This window comes from Coturnix japonica, chromosome 10 (assembly GCF_001577835.2).
Source record: "Coturnix japonica isolate 7356 chromosome 10, Coturnix japonica 2.1, whole genome shotgun sequence".
Classification (NCBI taxonomy): Eukaryota; Metazoa; Chordata; class Aves; order Galliformes; family Phasianidae; genus Coturnix; species Coturnix japonica.
The window spans coordinates 13,222,822-13,242,789 of record NC_029525.1 but is presented as its reverse complement, the minus strand read 5'-3'; the positions used below and the strand labels follow the sequence as shown (position 1 = coordinate 13,242,789).

The 19,968-nt window shown below is 45.2% G+C and overlaps 1 long non-coding RNA gene across 1 annotated transcript; it reads right to left on the bottom strand.

Annotated features, from left to right (window-relative positions):
• Nucleotides 1-7,260: 7,260 nt before the first annotated feature.
• LOC107318838 lies at nucleotides 7,261-18,865 on the bottom strand. Its single transcript, XR_001557522.2, has 3 exons — nucleotides 18,764-18,865; nucleotides 12,131-12,254; nucleotides 7,261-7,736 (listed from the first exon to the last, which is right to left on the bottom strand). It is a non-coding gene; the product is annotated as an uncharacterized LOC107318838 (long non-coding RNA).
• Nucleotides 18,866-19,968: the final 1,103 nt, after the last annotated feature.

Sequence of the window (19,968 nt, the reverse complement as noted above, 5' to 3'; positions counted from 1 at the left end):
TCTCTGCTCTGTTTCCAGTCCCTTGTTTTGAACGATGATGTGCCCCCCGGTCTTCATCAGATATAACTTGTCACCCTATCTGATGGTGGTCTGAACAACATGATGCTTTCCCTCACTGGAGTTAAAAGACTTTAATTTGGATCAATTCCACCCGCTGTCCCATGACTGATACAAACAGGGACTGCATTTTCTTTCCTGATTTGTTAGGCTTCTGCTATATGTCCAGCTCGTTCACCCTCATGAAGTTTAATTGAGTTTCCTCATTGCACGCCACAAATGACAGAAGGAATACATCCAAAAATACATCTCCTGATCCCGAGGTTTCAGTATGCACAGAAGGATGGATAAAGCTTTTCTCCTTCCCAACTTTCTGTTGTGCAAGCAGGTGAAGAAAGCACATACACCATGATTCTGATATCCCCACTGCTGTCATGCTGGCAGGAAGCAATGGATTAAAAGTGTTTTTGTTTCTTTGTTTTCAGTTCTTTGTTCCCTCACCAGACTCTCACCTGCAGCTGGCAATAAGCAAAAAGCAGACCTGCATGGGCAACCTCAGTGAGATTTGCCTTGCAAACAAGTCTCAAGACCAATTCCCACTTCTTTCACTAAGCTGTTCCTCTCTCTGCATGACTGGCTGTTACCTCTCAAAAGTGACTCACTACAAATGCATTTTGCATTTCGGGGTGTAGATACACCTTTCCAGTATGTCTGAGTAAAGCACTCACACAATGGGCTGTGATCCCTGTGGGTTGGCTGCAGGCTCCACTCCAAAGCAAACACATAACCCCACCACACATCCCTGCAGCTCACGCTAGAACCTGTGAATTTATTTGGAACCAGAAGGGGCCATGTTGAAGTGTTAAGCTCCCGTGCTTTAAAATGCTCCTGAATTTGGCCGTGCATCTTTTCAAAGCTTCCACACACACCTACTTAAATCTACCAGGTTGGTCAGGGTGAGGATGAAAAAGAGACATCTCAGGGAGGAAAGCATAGCTGGACTATGTACATATGTATATACACTATCAGTGACAGATAAGGCACCACGTAGAGCTCTGAGGAGACCTCCCCAGCCTGTTCTCCAGTGCTTCCCCGTGCATGGCTCTTCCTAAACTACTGTGAGCATACATTGCTACCTTGCATTCCCCCTTAAGGCCTTTAGGAGAAAATGACATTTTTCTTCATTTACAGCCCAATAAAGTTTTGTGCTCAGCACTGTCTGGAACACTGCTCATCCTCCACCCCAGACATGGCTCCATTGCCATTTTTGTTGACGAAGGCTGACAAATAAAGAGCATTTAGAGGTTATTTTTACTGAGGACACTCAAAGAGAGCGAGGCACTACTTTCAAAGAACTGAGCCAGGTTTCAGTTATCCAACGGAAACTTATCAACACCACTCTTAACAAGTGCTGAAGGATCACTTCTCTCCTTAAAATGAGATTCTGCCTTGTAAACTATTTAGTATTTTTCCTTGCGCAGGCCCTTCATCTCTCAGAACCTGACAGTATTTCCCAGACAGTAAATAAAGAGATAAGCTGACCCACTGTTGAAAGCAACCCCTTCTGCATCCCATTAAAACCTGTCAGCACCGTGCAGCCCTCCCTGCCAGGGCACTGGGATGAGGGCAAAGTGAAGCTGGGGCTGTGGAGAGTACTGGGGAGTAAGGGCACAGCACTCAGTACTGATGCAATGAACCCCCCAGTAAGGCAGAACCACCACGTGCAAAGCAGAATTAGCCAAGACCTTGGCTTAGAAAGCTGTAGGCTAAAAAAGAGTTAAAGAATATGAATTTTCATTTGGAGAAAATGATGTTCTTGGAATATATGAAGCATCTATTACCAGACATCAATCTCTACCATATGGCATATGCATTACTTTCTTTTGTAAATAGACCTTCAGCCACAGATTCATACTTTGCGTTCTGCTATTACACTGTGAGAGAACAGCCTGCTCTGATGAAACGCATCAGCTTGGCAAGTTGAAGGTGTTCAGATGGCGGTGTGGAGGTTCCCTGAGCCTTAGACTTGATCTTAGAGGTCTTTCCAACCTTAATGGTCCTGTGAGCGGGCATGGTGGTGTTGGGTTGACAGCTGGACCTGATGATCTTAGATGTCCATTCCAGCTTTAATGATTCTATGAGAGATCACCTCCAGCCAAATTAATGCTATGCTTAAGCAAATTCAACTCAGATAAGTTCTGCACATTTTTTTTTCTAGAACTCCAAGCACGCTTTCAGTGAGGATTTATTTTGGCAGGTCTCTGTCTTTTATATCTCATGATCCCATGCTGCAATGGAAAAGAAAGACTTCTGGACTCTCTTTCCTGGCTGTTAAAACAGAGGGAGGCCACTAAAACTCATCTGCAATTCACAGGTTGGAAACATCTGACCTGAGTGGTTCAGTTGTTTTACATTTCCGAGCCTCAGCAAGAAATGCATCGGGAAAAATGCCTTACAATATATCCAGTGCAGCAGGAAGCCAGGACTGATGGATTCCACTCCTTAAGATACTTCCAGCTTAACCTCTATGAATGGGTAAAATTCAGAAGATTGGAAGAGAAGTTGAGCATGGGTCATTGAAATTCTGGGCAATGCAGATCCAGCTCTGAACAGGTGCTTTTTCTAAGCAAAAGTATCACTCAAATGTGTCTCATAGTGGCTCAGTTTGGCCCAAGTCTACAGAAAAATCTGTATATTTTTCTCTGGATCATGGTCCTGAACCCCTCTATACCTATTCCGTGTTATTACAATCAGTCCTGCCTGGGAATCACGTTATACTGAGATCAGAGTCAGAGTTTTGATGTGACCTTCTGAAGTTCCATCTCCTTCCTTTGTACAGCAAGCTCACAGTTACTGAGATATTAGTGGCATGCACTGTCTGATTAAATCTAAAATAAATACCAATTGCTGATGCACCATTAAAAAGCAGAGACAGTACCTGACAGTAGGTCAGGTAGAGGCAAAGACAATTAAGATAAGCCCTGATTTGGTGATGAGTTTGATGGGGCTAAAACCTTGAATGTTGTTCTTATGAACAGTGCAAACGAATAACGAAGGAGAGCCTGAAATCTCTGATGGTAGATGTCTACAAGGGTCCAAGTCTACAATGTCCCTGTGGGACAGCACAACAAACACACACATTCTTACTGCACAGCTCAGTTGGATGAACTCCTGTGTCCAGAATGACTTGAAACAAAGCCCCTGCCACCCCACCCCTGCTACTGATACCCAGACTATAAGAACCAGATTTACCCTATAGGTTCTGCTCCTGCTCAGCTCTACCTCTGCACCAGGGTGGGCACGGGATGAAAGCTACAGCCATCATTTTACAACACTTTTTGGACCTGTTGGTTCATCTCAAGTCTTGCTGTATCCCTATGACATTTTCCATGCAAATATCAAAAGGGCTCAACCAGAATGAAAAAAAAAATCCCAGCAGCTCTAACAGCTTGCATCTGGGTTTGGCTCTTTGGGACTTTTTTTTTCCTGAAGCTTTTTCTTGTCTTTCAGTAAGGAGTTCAAGCCTGTATTCCCCTTGCCCTAAAGCTGATCCAGCCACTTACGGGATTCTCAGTGAGATCATTCAGGAAATATTTCCAGTTGGAGGTCTTTACTTGGGGATTTTTTATTTATTTTGTCCTGTGCTTGGCATCAGTTACAGGTGCTTTTCCTATTTTGGATGGAAAGGATATGAGGCAGTATTCCTAAAGGTCCTTTTGGACCTTTTTTTTCTTTAAATAAAATAAAAAATAAGATTGCCAAAAGAGCTTTTGATGGAACATCCTCCCCTGGCCCCCAGTCTGACAGGATTCCCTGACCTGCATAATGCTGTCCAGATTGAAGCATGAGAAACATTTCGAAAATGAACTATGCTGAAGTCTGGGAGTTATTAGCTGCCAAGAAATCCCAAAAGCTTTTAAACCTTGTTTGCAGCTGCAGTGTAGGAAACCTAGGTGCTATTCTTAGAGGAATTCAACAGGAACTGTAAATTCAAGGCAACTTGCTGCTAAAATACAAAGGTAAAGAATTAAAACAGACTTCAGAAAAGAACAGCCCAAGCCATAATGGTGCCAAAGTGACTGATTGAAAAAGAAGTTAAAGGCATTTCAGTCTTCCTAACTGGGGCATAAAATCCAGAGTGAGGTGAACAAAATCCTGTGTCCTCTGCAGATCAGGGTTGGAAGAGGCCAAAGAGCCTCCAGCGTTCCCAAATGGAAGATCTGGGTTGTGACAGCTCAGACATGTACAACCAGTCCATAAACATCTATCAAGGAATCAAACGCTTCTCCAGGCCCACTGCAGCCTGAGAAAGTTTAGGTCCCATTGAGCTGCCCTATGTTCGATCCCTTCAATATAAGCATCTCAAGTGAACCTGTCGCTTGTCACCTTCTTTTCCAAGGACCCCAGAAAGACAAGCGAGACTCTCAAGGCAGGAGAATACTTTTGCACACCTGGATGTACTACTTTAAGGAAAATTGCTTTCAGGAGCTAATTAAAATGCATTATTTCCCCCCTCTAGCTCTATAGATTAATCTATTTCATTTTCCAAATCTCTCTCTTTTTTTTTTTTCTCACATCACTTCAAGTATTCAGAAGAGATTACATTATTAAAATCACAACTTGGCCTCGCTCCCAGTGTACAGAGATGAAGAGAGAAAAGGCTTTTGTTGAGCGCGCAGCGCACACACACACTCACGCAACACACCAAGCAACGAGCGTAAGCAGTCAGTGCCTTTGATGACATGAAAGTGCATTAATCAGCTGGTAGAAAGAGGGGGATCTCAGCTCTCAGGTCAAAAGGCATGTAAGGGAAAGATTCCCAGCCAGTACAAGAGGCGTGACATTGAGACAGGCAGCCCAGGGAGGCGGTGGAGTCACCATCCATGGTGGTGTTTAAGAAACATGGGGATGTGACACTGAGGGATGTGGTCAGTGGGCATGGTGGGGGTGGGCTGAGGTTGGACTGGGTGATCTTAGTGGTCTTCTCCAACCTTAATGAGTCTGTGATTCTACAAAAAAGAACAGGAAATGTGATGGAAAACTACAAGTAAATGTTATATATATATCTATAGATAGATAGATATCCCTCTATATATCCCTCTATAGCGAATGACATACAAATAACAATCAAGCGTACGATACAAAAGAGCTCTGCTGCGGTGAGAGAGATATGAGGGAAAAAAAGAAAGGAAAGAAGAAAAAGAGANGCTCTCAGGTCAAAAGGCATGTAAGGGAAAGATTTCCAGCCAGTACAAGAGGTGTGACATTGAGACAGGCAGCCCAGGGAGGCGGTGGAGTCACCGTCCGTGGAGGTGTTCATGGAATGCTTAGATAGTGTACAGAGGGATGTGGTTTAGTGGGCAATCCTGGTGACAGATGGAGATGTGGCACTGAGGGATGTGGTTGGTGGGCATGGAAGCGGTGGGCTGGGGTTGGACTTGGTGACCTTGGTCTTTTCCAAGCTTAATGAGTGTGTGATTCTATGAAAAAGAACAGGGAATGGGTTGGAAAACTACAAGTAAATTTTACATAAATATCTATAGATAGTTAGATATCCCTCTATATCATCTATAGCAAATGACATACAAATAACAATCAAGCGTACGATACAAAAGAGCTCTGCTGCGGTGAGAGAGATATGAGGGAAAAAAAGAAAGAAAAGAAGAAAAAAGAGACAAACGACATCCTATGTTAAGATGTTGCTTTGTTAGAGTGCAACTACTCAAACTTCCCCTGGAAGGAATGAATCCCTTGAGGTGCAGGGACCAGATTTTCTGTCAGTTATGCCAAAGTGCTTTCTTCAAAATTAATGCAAGTGCTGGGGAGCTCACGCAGTTAAACGAGAGCAGAACGGCTGTCCCTACAGGATGCCTCCTCCCAGCAGCAGCCCCCTCAGCTGCAGATGTTTGGGGAGGGGGGGAGGCTAAGGCTGTGTTTCTACGTCTATTAATATCGCATCTGTACTCCCAGATTTCATGGCAGGACGGATTTGATCTGGATCGAGCACAAACACATTTTTGTTGAATTAACATCAGCATGTGATGCGACATGCTCCAGTTGTTAAGCTGGTTGCCCACATTATGTCAGCCTGAGGATGACGGACAGGACTGGACTCAGCATAGGGACTGCCAGGATAATGTTAGGTCTCCAAAATGACTGAATGCATTGGAACTAGGCTGTGAGTTTATGCCTGCACTGCAGGGACCATCTGTGGCCAGGCACCTTACATCCAGATGCAACACCTCATGGAACAGGGGCCACAAAAGTAGGCTCCAAATCCTAAATCCATTTGTGCACAACAGAGTCACTGTTCTCAAAACATCAGTCCTGAGAAGCAAACAAGCTGAGTTAGAGCCTCTTTCTTGCTGAATCAGGCGCTGGCACAGATGTAGGCATAGACCTGCTTGTGCCATGGTACACCCATAAGGCCTACAGCAAGGGGCAGCTGCTCAGAGCAACAGAATTAACTAAATCTCATTTGTATATTCCATCGGAAGGATTTGGGGTTTTAAATTATATATTTAGTGAAAACACAAATAATTCATGAGTGTTTTCAAATACATGAATAATTCAAGTTGGAACTGAAATAGCTAAATCATCGGGGCCATCATCTTCACAGAAGCATATAGGATAGGTTATTTCAAGTACATTTCACTGCAGACTGGCACGTGCATGTATTTGCTAATAAGCAGCTGCATCCGTGCCTTTCAGCCTCCACAAAACCCAGTGAGTTGCAATATCCCATACAAGGGACAGCAGCCCTACGGCTGAGACGCATCTGAGCCCTAATTGAGCTATGGGTTTAAGAGTAGGGACAGAACCAGTTTGAAATCCCATTTTACGGCTCCCCAAACCACATCAGAACCATGTGGTATGCGTGTGGCATTTAAGAACAAATTATCTGAGCGCCATACAAATGTTCACTAATAGCTGACTCCAAACTCTAGCAACCAGCATTCCTGCATGCATACTTGTGGCTGACATTGTGTAGACTCTGAGGCATGTGTATTTGTTAATTTGAAGTCTGTGTATTTTGTGGGCAGTGAGGGTGTAACACTGAAACCATAACTTCATTGTGAAGAAGGTCGCACTTACAATATATATATAGTGTAAAAGCCTGGAGTAAGCTGGGCAGTCAGATCCATTAGGAGGAATTCTCAGAACAAGAAAAGCTCCAATTTTTAAGTAACTTTTAATGACAGTTTCCATTATCTTGACATCAAGGGTTCCCCCCCCCTTTTGTTCTTCCTTAATTATTTCTCTCATTTTGTTGTCAAAGTTAACTTTTAATTTCTTCTTCTATTTCCCCTCCTGGGAAAAAGGAGTTAAGGAAGATAAAATTTCAGAAGGACATTTGTATAAAGTCATATGAAGAAGAAATCCAGGAGCTGCATTATGGCATCAGCTCAAATAGTAATACCTGATGGCATTCTACATCCCAGCTGCATCTCTGGTTTGGAATAACTTTGAGTTCAGAACCACCGATAGAAGATTGCCACATAGCAAATGGCTGACACTGAGCTGGAGCCACGTTGTCCTCCACCCTCTGATCTGGGCAAGTATAATGGCTCATTCATTCTCTTTTTTTTTCCCCCCCCTCCCAGTTTTGTAGGAATTCTCCCATTGTAATGAGCCTTTGACCTAACCTCCATTTCTTCTAGTACTGCTTGACATCTTCCCATCATATGTTAACAGTGTGCGTCTTCAGTGAAAGGCAAACCGACTCTGGTGCTCTGGGCCTAAAGAAAAGCAATGTGAAGAAAGAAAGAAAGAAAGAAAGAGAAACCTCAACCTCACTGGTCCTTCTGAGCAATCTGTTGCTCCAGCAACTGCAAATCAAACAATGATGTCAAGAAGATGCAGCCAGCCACGCTAAACCCAATGTCCAGTTGCTGGAGCAACTCAGTGTTAATGTAAGCGATGCAACTGTTCATTTGTTGGTAGTTTGGAAAATTAAAAAAAGAAAATAATAATAATAATAATAAAGGAAATAAATCAGGGCAGAGGACATATACCTGAGTGGAGGGGTTCCTGGTTTGGGGTCTGTGCTGCAGCACCAGGCCAAAGAGCTGGGGCAGGAGGCGGCTGCTGCCTTGCAGCTGAGCAAATCAGCCTCCTGGGAGCAAATCGCTCTGCTCTTCCTTTCACCAGAGGAAATGCCAGAGAAGCGAGCACTGCTGCCAGATGCCACATGGACACCAAATGTTCCCCAGCAGCAAGGGGAGGGCTGCCCAGCTCGCTTTCATCCCTCCTGCCCTCTGCCCCTCCAGCTGTCGCTGCCCAGCAGCCCCATCTGTCCCGCACTGGGCAGCTTCCAGGCTTCAAACGAGGCAGACAGGTGCTGAGGCCACCCCTGAGCAACACCCTGATACAGCCCCCGCTCCCCTCCAGGCCTCTCCTCTGTTTGGGACCTTCACTTTGTGGCTTGCAGAGAGCTGAGACCCAAGGCAAAAAGGCACCATTTTGGGGTTTCATTCTGAAATACTCAGCCCCACGCTCTGCTTTTGCTCCAACAAGGTGGGAGGTGAGGGACAACCTCCATCCATGCTACCTGCTTGGAGTGACCTCAGCCACACTGCTGCCCAAGGTGATACTTACCCCACGTGCCTACACAGAGCCCTGTGCTTAACTCTTCCACCAATTCACTCTTAACCATTTATCTAATAGAAGCCATTTCATACTCCATTAGGCCCTTGCCCTTACTGAGTAATCCCCAGTTGTATCATGCCTTGGAATTAGTCCGTAAGGTCCTCAGGGCAGGGATCATGCCTTGGAAGGTGCCTCACAGACTTCAGGCCATTGCTAAATTAATAAGAACGTAATAAAAGTATTAGAGAACACTACCGAGGGAGGTATTGTTATGCCCCAGAGGCAGCATATCTGGTTAACAACCCTGAAAAGAAATGCCAACAACATTAGCCTCTGCCCCTAACATCCCTCTGCCTAATGTAAAATTAAATAGCTACAAATTACCTATCTATTTTTCTATCTGCCTAGGCAATTAGCCCATGCTCATTACTGGACGTATGGGGATACATCCAAGCGCTCATGGAGACGGGAGGCACAGCACACAACGTGGCACAAACGGGTTCTCCCAGGTCTTGGGCTCCACTGTAAAACACAGCATCAAACCCTCACTACATTGGGCCATCAGCAGACGTCTGGTAGAACACACTTCCTCCCAGGGAAGGGGGAACCTTGCAAAAACTGGCAAGAGAAGCATCTAAGCAGCAAGCGAAGAGCCAACGATGGCAAACAGGCTGTGAAAGCATTAGCAACATGCATGGAGGATGAGGACAAGCAGCCAAGGATGTGTTTATTCATATGGGAAAGGCAAACTCTAAACGATACGCAAATATGGCTCAGTGCATTTATTTGCAATTAAAGCACATGCATACATCTCCATGAAGATGAGGTGCACCCTACTGATTAGTGAGCCTGTTGTCAGCAGTGCCTTGTCAGGAAGAAATCCACAGAATTGCAGCGAGGGAGCACTGGAGCATCAAGACAAATATTCCATAAGAAAATACAGCAGGAGGCTGACCAGCCAGCAGCAGAGAACAGGACCCCTTGGATGCTCCAGCAGGGATGCGGGATGCTCAGGCATGGCAGCCCCACACCATCGCTCCATTAAACAAAGAATGCTGTCTCGAAAGCACTTTAATCCAGTTAAGTTCAAGCCCTCCGTTTTACAGTCTGACGGTAATGCTATATTTTTATTCAGTGCAGGATCAGAGGTCTGATGAAACCTCATGTTGCCAACATAAAAGTGGAAGGAGCTTTAAGCTAATCCCAATGAAAACCAAGTCCACTCCTTTCTCCCCACACCCCTCCTGAAAAGAAATAAAATGAAAACCCCACATTTGACTCTCTTGGAAAGGAAAATTCCCTGCTGTCCTCAGATAGTTAAAACATGCAGCTTTAGCAGGCTGCAGAAGGAATAGCAATTACACACCCTTCACCTCTTGCCAGCTTGGGTTTTTTATGGGTTTTTGTTTTGTTGGTGGTTTTTTTCAGTGTTTTGGGTTTGTTAATTTGTTGTTTTGTTTGTTTGGTTTTTTTTTTGGGGGGGGAAGAGGGGGGAGGGTTGTTCTGATTTCCAGTGGTGGTTTTGGGGTGAGGATCTCACCCACCATGGGAAAGGGTGGGTTGGGGGGCAGGAGGGAGAGAGAAGAGAGCTCACAGCCCACATATGCGTCATTAAAAAGAGAGAAGGAAAGTACAGGTCTGCAGCAGTTAGCCTATCATTAGCCTGGTCAATATGAAAGGAGCAGGTGTTGTTCTCGGTTAATTTGTCTGGGAAGAGACCAGAGCAAATCCCAGCAGCCCTGCAGAGAATAAAAGCTTTGCGTGCTGACACAAAAGCCCTCTCTGCTACAGCATCACTCTTGCTGCTCCTTCCTTTCCTCCTCCTAATTGCAGGGCTAACATCCTCTGACAGGTGCCTCAGATGGCCCCCATCACTATCTCCAGCCCTAATCATTATCATTTCCATAGCACCCATCACTGCAAAGCCCACAATGCTCTTGATTATTCCAGCAGATCCCTGTCTGCTGAGAAACTGCAAAATATTCCTCCCAATGGGTGCTGGGCCATTTCCACACTGATCTAGTGGTTGGCAACCCTGCCCATGACAGGTTGAACCTAAATGATCTCTAAGGTCTCTCTCCAACCCAAGCCATTCCGTGATTTTATGATATTGCTAAAATGTCTGGCACAAGGAACAGTGCCAATGGGATTCCAAATATTCCTCTTTTGAGGAAACACATCAAAGCCAGCAGCTTGTCTAATGCATGCTTGGAGTGATGGTGGCTGAGGGAGGGGGCCTGCCATGCCATGAATATGTGCATTATTGGCATTGCCTCAAGCTATGCCACAAGCTGTGTGTCAATTAAGACTTGAGTCTGGAGAACAGCAAGCCAAGACAAGTAAATACGGGAAGCAAAGTCATATATATAGTTTTTTAAATGGGTAGATGGTCCTCAAATGAGGTGGAAGAGAAACAAACAGATTGTTTTTCGCTGACAATGAGAGGAGGCCCGGATGAAACAATCATAGAATGGCTTAGGTTGGAATGAATCTCAGAGATCATCCAGTTCCAGCACCCCTGGCACAGGAGCAGAGTTGTCTACCTCTAAGATGGACACAAGATGAGGTTGCCCAGGACCCCATTCAACCAAACAAGCACAGTCCTAGCATTTCTCACTCCCAAATCTATGCCTAGGAACCAGCATTTCTGCAGCATCTAAAGATTTTGCACAAATTACCATTTCCAAACGAGCATTTATAGAGCACAAAACATGGAGCAACTGCCTCCAGCATACTGACCACTAGTAGGACTTGGCTCTGGGAAGAAGCCAACATAGCAGCAGAAAGAAAGTCAGCACCTCCCATAGCTGATTTTCCCAATGGCGCAAAGGAGTGCTAGGGTTTCTCTATTGCTCATACCATAGCAAGGTAAAGTCACAGGGAGAGTGGGAGCAGACTCTTGTCCTCACCATCAATAACAGCTGAAGTCTCTAACACGATACACCCACCCATAAGAATTATTCAGACCAAAATCTTTGCTAGGAGCAGCAGCTGTTAGGAAGAAGAGGATTACAGCCACCAGCAAACAGCAATAGGGAACCCTGTTCAAAAAAAAGAAGTGCCCAGAGATTGTGTTGCACAGCAAAGTCAAAACAAAAGGCAACGCTTTAAGATGCAGTGAGAGGAAAAGAGAACTGCAAAGAAGAGGGAGGAGCTGTGGGGATGGATGAGAGCAGCTGGAGAGGAATTCCAAGGGGACGCATAGACAGGCAGTCACAAAGTCTGTTAATTATTTAAAAAATAAACTAACATAGAGGAGGGCGTCCCGCAGAGGAGGGGGAGGCAGAACCTCCTAGGAACCATCAATTATATGCAAACCAGCAGAGTGACATGGCAGATAATGGTTCTGTGGGCACCCTTGGGGCTCAGGTGATGTCACCAGAAGCTGGCCTGTCCCACACCGATACCTTTGTGTCCCTTCCTTACCCTTTCTTTGTTATGCTTATATCTCCTGTTCAAATCCACAAGAGGAAACCAAGTGCTTACATTTGCTGTTTTGTGGTCAGGGCTGGTGTTGCTAGTTGCATTGTGTCTGTATTTTTACCTGGCACCTCTGGAGCATGCTGTGATCCAGGCAGTCTGGGAGCCTCTCTGCTTCTTTTTGGAGCAGTGACCACAAGAAATGATTGCCCATCAGGTGGCAGCCAACTGCATCCAGGTTACTGCCTCTAAACCAAAGGGAGCAAAAAACTATAAGTTTTAAGTGGCATTTTCTTCCCAGATTTAATATTTTCTTTTAACAGGAAGGTTTAATAGATATCTCACTATCTTCAGATCAGCACTAGTAGAGGAAACTTGTATCTTAAGAAGGAAAACCCACATAAATGTCAGAAGTGGTACCTTACATCCCACATCCACTTTTGTTGCTTTTTGTTAAGATGAGAATATTTAAGCAGACACCAGAAGCACCGACTTGCCTTACACATGCCAACACAACACAAACTGAGAGCCATTTTAGTGTACAAATGGGTGAGGCTGGAGTTAAAACTGTCATCCTGGAAGCACGAAGACCCAAAGACCAGCACAAAACCTGCACCTATCCAGGCTTTCTTCTCAACACGATGGCACTCCCAATTCCTCCTGCTTCTCCACTCTTGATTTGCATGCAAACTCATCTTCTCTTTCAGCTGAGCTCCTCCTTACAACAGACACATGGCGCTTGCAAGCAAGAGGGATCATATGTGTTTGATAGAAACCACCCATATAACTAAAACCACAGTTTTCATGATAAATCAGCAAATGAGCAAACATGCAAAACTGTATCTGCCATAACGATTTATTTAAAATAAACAAATCCAGCTGTGGTAAAATAACGAGTTCTCTGCAAACACACACACACACCAATTCTTGCTATTTCATTACAAACATATTAAATCTAGTCCCTCAACCCCAGCTCTTGATGATAATTAAATACACACAAATGAGCTGCAGTGAATTTGCTCACGATAATTTGCATAGCAGAAAATAATTATTCTGGCAATTAGGTATGGTGCAACACGCTTTGTCTTTACGTGCACCGCAAATTTCTTCTGATGCTTTTGCGTCACCCTGTAAGAGTTTAATTAATTGAGGCCCTTCTTTGTATTAATAGCATGATGCAGAGGGTTCATGGTGGCTTGGCCTCCCATTGCTGGAGCTCGGCTTCATTTACATGTTTGGGATAACTTACAGAGCTGTTGCTAGGGCTGGTGCTGCAAACCTCTCAGTGCCTTTAACCAGGAAGCTCATTGTAGGAAGTAAAGAGTTTTCCATTTGTTTTCTGATGCACATTGTTCTAATGCACGTGGGGATGATGCATCTCTGATCAAAAAAGATACTCAGACCTGCATTCATTTGGGTGAGATTCCTCATCCCAGGCTCAGCTCTATAGTCCCCAGCCATCAGCAGGAGCAAAGGGAAAGATCAAACCAAAGAGAAGCATCAAAGGCAGAGAAGCTATTGAGCAGATTTGCAGGGCTGGGTCTTGTACAGCCAGAAAGCTCAGCCTTTTCTTCTCTAAATGCATTTCACTCTAAACATTGGTTATAAAAGCCTGAGAGAGAGAGAAAACCTTCTCTCCCTCTGGAGGCTGCTTCTTTAGCTACAGCTTGCCCTGCTGGCAGCCAGCCCCACACTCAACCCCAACCTGTCTAAAAGGCAGAGGGGTCCTGGGGTGCCACCAGCACCCCAATCTCTGTGGGGTAGCACTGCTCCAGTGCTTAAAGATGGGAGAGATCTACGAGAAACAAGAGAAACTCAGAGAGAATCCACTCCCCTCTGCCACAGGCTTCTCCTCCAACTTTGGGCAAGCAGCTGCTGGGCATCCTTCTGCCTGCCGCTACCTTCTTCATTCTTCAAGGCATGGGACTGGAAAAACTAGATGGAGACTAAACACTGAATAGTCCACATCAGCCACCAGCTGCCTCAAAAAGGCTTGTACACTGTGGCTGGCTGCTTACCCACAAGTGAAGCTATAGCTCTGCCAACACACAGAGTCAGACCCACATACTTCAGGAAGCCATCATGGGCATCACCCTCCCTTCCATGGATCACAAACAGCATCACAGCCTGACCCCACTCACACAGCTGTATGGAATCCCAAACCACAGCCCCTGTGACTCACAGGAAGGGTGGGATGTGACCACCCAAAGCTCCCCTGCACCCAGACCCTCTGCTGGGGCATGAAAAGGAAAGGGGGAAAATGCAACAAAAGATGAGAATAAAAAGACTTCCAGCCCAAAGCTCAGCGAGGAAGAATGCACCCCTCTTTCTCAGGGTTGGTCTTTTCTTTCTCTCTTTTTGGCCTGGCTTACAGCTGCCTACAGCTCCCTTTGCTGGTTGCCTAGCACAGCCAGCATTCATGGCAAGCTGGGGTACACCATGGATAGCAGCAGCTACTTCCTACCCAGATGTCCTTTATTTCGGTCAGTGTCACTGCTTGAAGGGCAACAATAGCACTTTATTTCAGTGGCACTCATCTTTAGCTAATCTAGTGGCAGCCCTGCCTTACTTTCAAGCCATGCTGCGCCACAGACGAAGATGGTGTAGAGAATAATTCAAAACAAATCAAGGAGGCTAAACTTGTTAATCCTTCCATTCTGCGGGGCCGAAGGGTTATTTCACAAAGTACAAACGCTCAGGCTGCACAGTTCTGCTCAAGTGCCCTGTAACAGTCAAGAACAGCTGAAGCAATTAGCAATGCCCCATCTCCTCCAAAAGGCATAAACTCCGGGAAAGGAATCAATAGGAAAACTACAATACAGAGTCCTTTGCTCAAGACACATTTTAGGGATAAAGCTTTTAAAAGGCAGAGGATAAGATGCTGGATAGGACTTAGGCAAAGGCTGAACGTTGTCCTTGTGTATGTGGCCATGCAATGGAACCTCAGGTTCCCATTTGAAACCTCATGACGGTGGTATTTGCTTCCTTCATAACGTCATTTAGAGCCCTTTGACAGAACAAATTAACAACTGTAACTCTGAATTAGGTATATCGTCCCATTATTTACAAGAATAACATCACTAGCTGCAAAAGAACTGATGAAGAAAATATTCTCCTGCAAACAGGTAACCACAAGCACCAGGCGTTCCTTGCTGGGGATAAGCCACCTCCTCCCAGTTGGCTTTTGTCAAGGATGCATGTTGTGCTCATCTCTCCAGACACAAGGCTCAACTTGAGGCTCTTCCAGTCCCCCAGCTCCAAAAATGGTGCTTTGTACAAACAGAAGTGAGCACTCTCGAGCACTTGCTGGCTTTGTGATGGATGGATGGATGAAGATTCAGTTCAACACCTCAAACACATTAAGCTCAGCTTTCCAAAATATTGCCAAACAAAACCTACCAAAAGCTCTCACATGTAGTTTTGTTTTTCACAGGACTGTATTTCACCTGAGAAGATGCTCATGATTCATTTATGAGCACAGTCAGATAAAGGAAAAAGACCAACACTTCCAAAGATATCCTGATCATAAAAATGATTAATCTTTTACACTCACAGGCCCTACTCGTTACTACCACTGAAATAATATGGGAGTTCTGCCATTGCCTTCAATAGGGTGGAGCAAAGCCAGGGACTTTTGTCTGTTAATTCCCTGAGGATTATTTACTGCCTTCCAAGCACCACTGTAAAAATAAACTTCAGATTTATTAAAAACCACACTCACACACAACAAAAAACAACTGGAGTTAAAGTGTGTGTAAATACCCAGAGAGAAGCACTGCCATAACATCCCTGCAGTATTTTCAGAATGGCTCATTATTTACTCATTAAATCTGCAAAAGACAAGTCCATCTTCCAGGCTCGGCACGTGCGTTTGTCTCATCAGGGCAGGATGAGATCAAATGATTCCTGATCCCTGAATATCCACCAAGCCTCAATGTAATGAATGAGCTCTGAGCAGAGACTGGGCCAAACACAAGCTGCATGAAGCCATCAGCACTGGGAAGGGAGCATCCCTCCTTGGTACCTCTCTGCTGCTCTTCTGTTGACCAAGCCTAAATTCACAATGAAAAAAGAGCAGAGGGCACCCAGCAACACAAAAATGGGGGAAAGACAGGAGAAAGGATTAAAACTCCCCCAGCCTGTATTGCTCTAACTTGAAATTCGCTTCTGCTATCTCAGCTAGCAGAGTGACAAAGAAAGAAAACACCACCACAAAGATGGTTTGAGCATTTTTGCACCACACTGACACATATTTTTAGGCAGGGCTCTTTTGGAAGTCAATCTCTTTCCTGCAGAAAACACTCAATGTCACACAGCCGCTAACTTCCACAAGTCAGCCGCTAACATCCACAAGTCAGCCGCTAAGAGAGTCGAACGCCTCAGCTCTGGACTGAAGTAAAGGCAGCGCTCCTGGCTGAACCTCCATCCTGCCGTACAATTCTCATGTCAACTGCTTGGGAAAAGCGGGGTTAAGACAAAGGGGAGCTGAAAGCCCGCGGCTTGAATCCCAGCTATAAAAGGAACAAAAGTGGTAGAAACAAAACTCTAAGGGCTCCTTTGGCACCCAAGGAGGAAGCTTAAAATACAGCCAGTTTCTCTCTCCGCCTTTTTTTTCCCCCTCCCTATCTCCTTCTTAAAAACAAAGGAAAAAAAGGGGGGGAAAGAAGAAAGGGAAGAAAGAATAAAAAAAGGCTCTTAGAAACAATCTCTTTCTGTGTAAGCTGCTGCCACAGCCTGAGAGAATGAGCGTGTGTTTCTGTGCCAGCCCATTCACATGGCCAGGTGAAAAGAAACTCATTCCTTTACAGCCACACAACATCTGCTGAGAAAGTGGGATGAGAAACACCAAAAAGGGAGAAGAGAAGAGCCAAGGCCTCCAGGTTAGAAGGGCAGCCCATTCCCACCAGGGAACCCCTCTTTCACTCGCAGACAACTGCTGCATTTGACATTTCAATGGGAGCTGAGGCAGAGCAGGAGGGAGGGAGGGAGGGAGGTGGAGGGGGTGGGAGAGTGCACATAAAGAGAGCCGGGCGAGAAAAGCAAGGGGACAAGTCTGCATCTCTTACATTTCTGCTTTCACATCTTCCCACATCATGTGACAGTCGGGAGAAAGAGGAGAATTTCCTTTAGACTCAAGCAGAGGGCTGGCACCGTTAAAACCTTCGTTAGGATGAATCGATTTTATGGGGCTTACAGAACAGAATTCTCTTTTTTTTTTTTTTGTCTCCCCCCCCCTCCCTCCCTTTTCGTGTGTGTGTTTTCAATGAGAAGGAAAAAAAGGATTTACATAAAATAAACAAAAAGAAGAATGAATAGCAGCCAACCCTGCCATGGGCACCAACAGTGGGTGCTTTTAGAAGAGTTACAAGAATATTGTTTCATTCTCAGCACAGACACATTCATCCTGGGCAGGAATTCTGTAGTCCCAATCTCTTCATACAAGCTCCTGAATCGAAGTTGCACTTTTTGTTTTCAATCTGCTTTACAAAAGAAAGAAGAAGAAAAGAAAAACCCAACTTTCATCCAAACAGAGTAGTCTGTAAAGGCTTCAAAGCAGCCCTGGGCCATAAACGGGTATTATCTCCATTCTACAGAACAGGAAACTGAGGCCCAGAGGGAATCACTCAGGCAGAGTCCAGAAATGAATCACTGGCAAAGCCCAGAATACAACTGGCTCCCTGGAGCACCATGCTCATCTGCAATGAATCTGAAATGGCCTTGACTAAATGAGAGTCTCTCTGCTGGGTTTTACGCCAAAGCCCAAACATAAAACCCAAAAATAATGCAAACAAGGCCAAAAGGGAAATTGTGCATTCGTGTGTGTCACCGCTATTGATACATGGTCATTGAGATCAGCACACAGGGAAGCATGGAGGAGCCTTTCAGCATTTGATGAGGAGGTCTCCTTAGAAGGACAAGATGAAAATCAGGTTCAGAATCCTCAAATCAGAGTGGGAAACGAGATTTTTACATCTACAGTCACTTCAGGTTTGCTTCTTTCCCAGTGAAGATTCCCATGAACTCCCCCTGGGGTCAGACAGGGAGGCAAACAAGCCAAGAGATCACAGGATGAACACTTCTGCTCAGCACTCAGCGTGCACCGAGCAATGGGCAGAGCTGCCCTGCTATTTACCAAGGACCAGGGTCACACACAGGGGAGAAGCTCTAAAAAGCCACAAAGCCCTGAATGCCTGAGCTATAATTCAGAAGCGAGGATTAAGAGGTTAAAATGCTTTGTGTTCAACTGGAATCGGTCTAAGGAAAGTTCAGCATCACTTATCCTTTTGTGAGACAAGAAGCTGTCAATCTTCAGTCCTTCTTGACAGCTATGAATGAACACTGCTTCCTTTCTGTCCACATTCCCCTCTACATATGTACACACAAACTGACCCAGTAAGAGGACGCTCCGCACCAGGACAGATTTAAGGGTGATCATAGGAAGGACTGCACCAACACCACATTGAACAAATGCAACCTTCTGCCTCTGCTCCTTTCAAACCAACCTGGTGGCTCTAATAGCTCTTCAAGCTTTCTCACATCCGCGTCTTTAAAGGTTAAAGCACGAACCCTACTTTAACAAAAAAAAACCTAAAAGATTCTGTGCAAGATGTGTTTCTTGCATTCATCACATCCCCAACGAGCCCAGCAACATGGCATAGGAGACTCCTGTGCAAACCCAAAACATCTCTATCATACCTAGAGGAAATGACAGGTGCATTCTCACCCCATCTTATCCCATCACCCCAGTGAAGTTTACCTCTGCTAGGACTTCAGTGCATTCTGCAGAACTGCAGAGAAAGCTCCAAGCTCATCTTCCAGAAACTTTCACTTAACCCTGAAAGAACAAGTTAAGAGCAAGATCTTAGGTTCCATCCAGCACCAAAAGAGCAAATGCTTCCAAACACAGCAATGTTAGCTGCTTATGCAGACCCACAACTCCAGCACACCTGAACGCACAGTGGAGCAAACCCAGATGAGTTCAAGGCAAGCTGGTCTGTACTCCATACTGCATCATGGATTTGCAGCAAGAAGTTGGTGGCATCTCTGTACCAATTAGCTCCATTCTACACCTGCAAAATAACACAAAGAATTCCCTGTGCAGCTACTGAAACCCTATGCAGAGCTGCAGAGTGGCAGTAAGAGGTTAAAATACCTTTGTGGTGCCTCAGAGCCAGCTGTCAGGAAGAAGGAAGCAACAGGTTGAGAGATGCTTTTTTTTTCTAACTATAAAGGAGTTCACTCATTACTGCAGATCTGACAAGTTGCAGAACTTATCTGCAGCACAGCTTATAGCCTTCCCCACCCATTAACCCCCAGGAGAAGCGGCTGAGTGCCAACAGAGCAGTCACCAAGGCTCACAGCCTCCAGGGCAGGTGACCAGGACAAGAGCATCACAGCCCACCGGAGGTGGCTTCAGCCAGTGCTGAAGAGGCTTCACAGCTTCGGCTGCCGCTTCTTGTAACACATAATCAGGAAACAGATAGCTATGGGGTAATGGTGAGTAATGTGCTGGCTGCTATCTGCCGTGCTGAAAGGGTGATAACAGCGAGACTGTGATAGCCCCACTCCCCAAATTGAGCAGAGCTAAATAATCAGCCCTCTGGAAAAATAACACCTCCCCACCAGAACCTTTCCACTCAAGGATAAGCACCAAACACTGCTGTGACCCACACAAGACCACAAGATAGATTTAAGTGTGTTTTTTTTTTTTCCATTAGCAAGCTTGAATGAGCTATGAGGTTCTTCCTCGTTGCTGGACTACAAGTAATCAGGAGACAACCTGGTGTTCCTACAGCAGGATTTTGGTGAAATCTTTCCATTCACTACAGAGGTACAACTTCTTTTCCCAGCCAAGCCACGTGGCAGCAACGTGTCTGTCAAAAGCATTCCTCGGGCTAAATGAGGCATCTTCTACCTCTGCCCTTGGTTCAAGCCAAGATTTTGAGCTCTGGTTTATTCGTA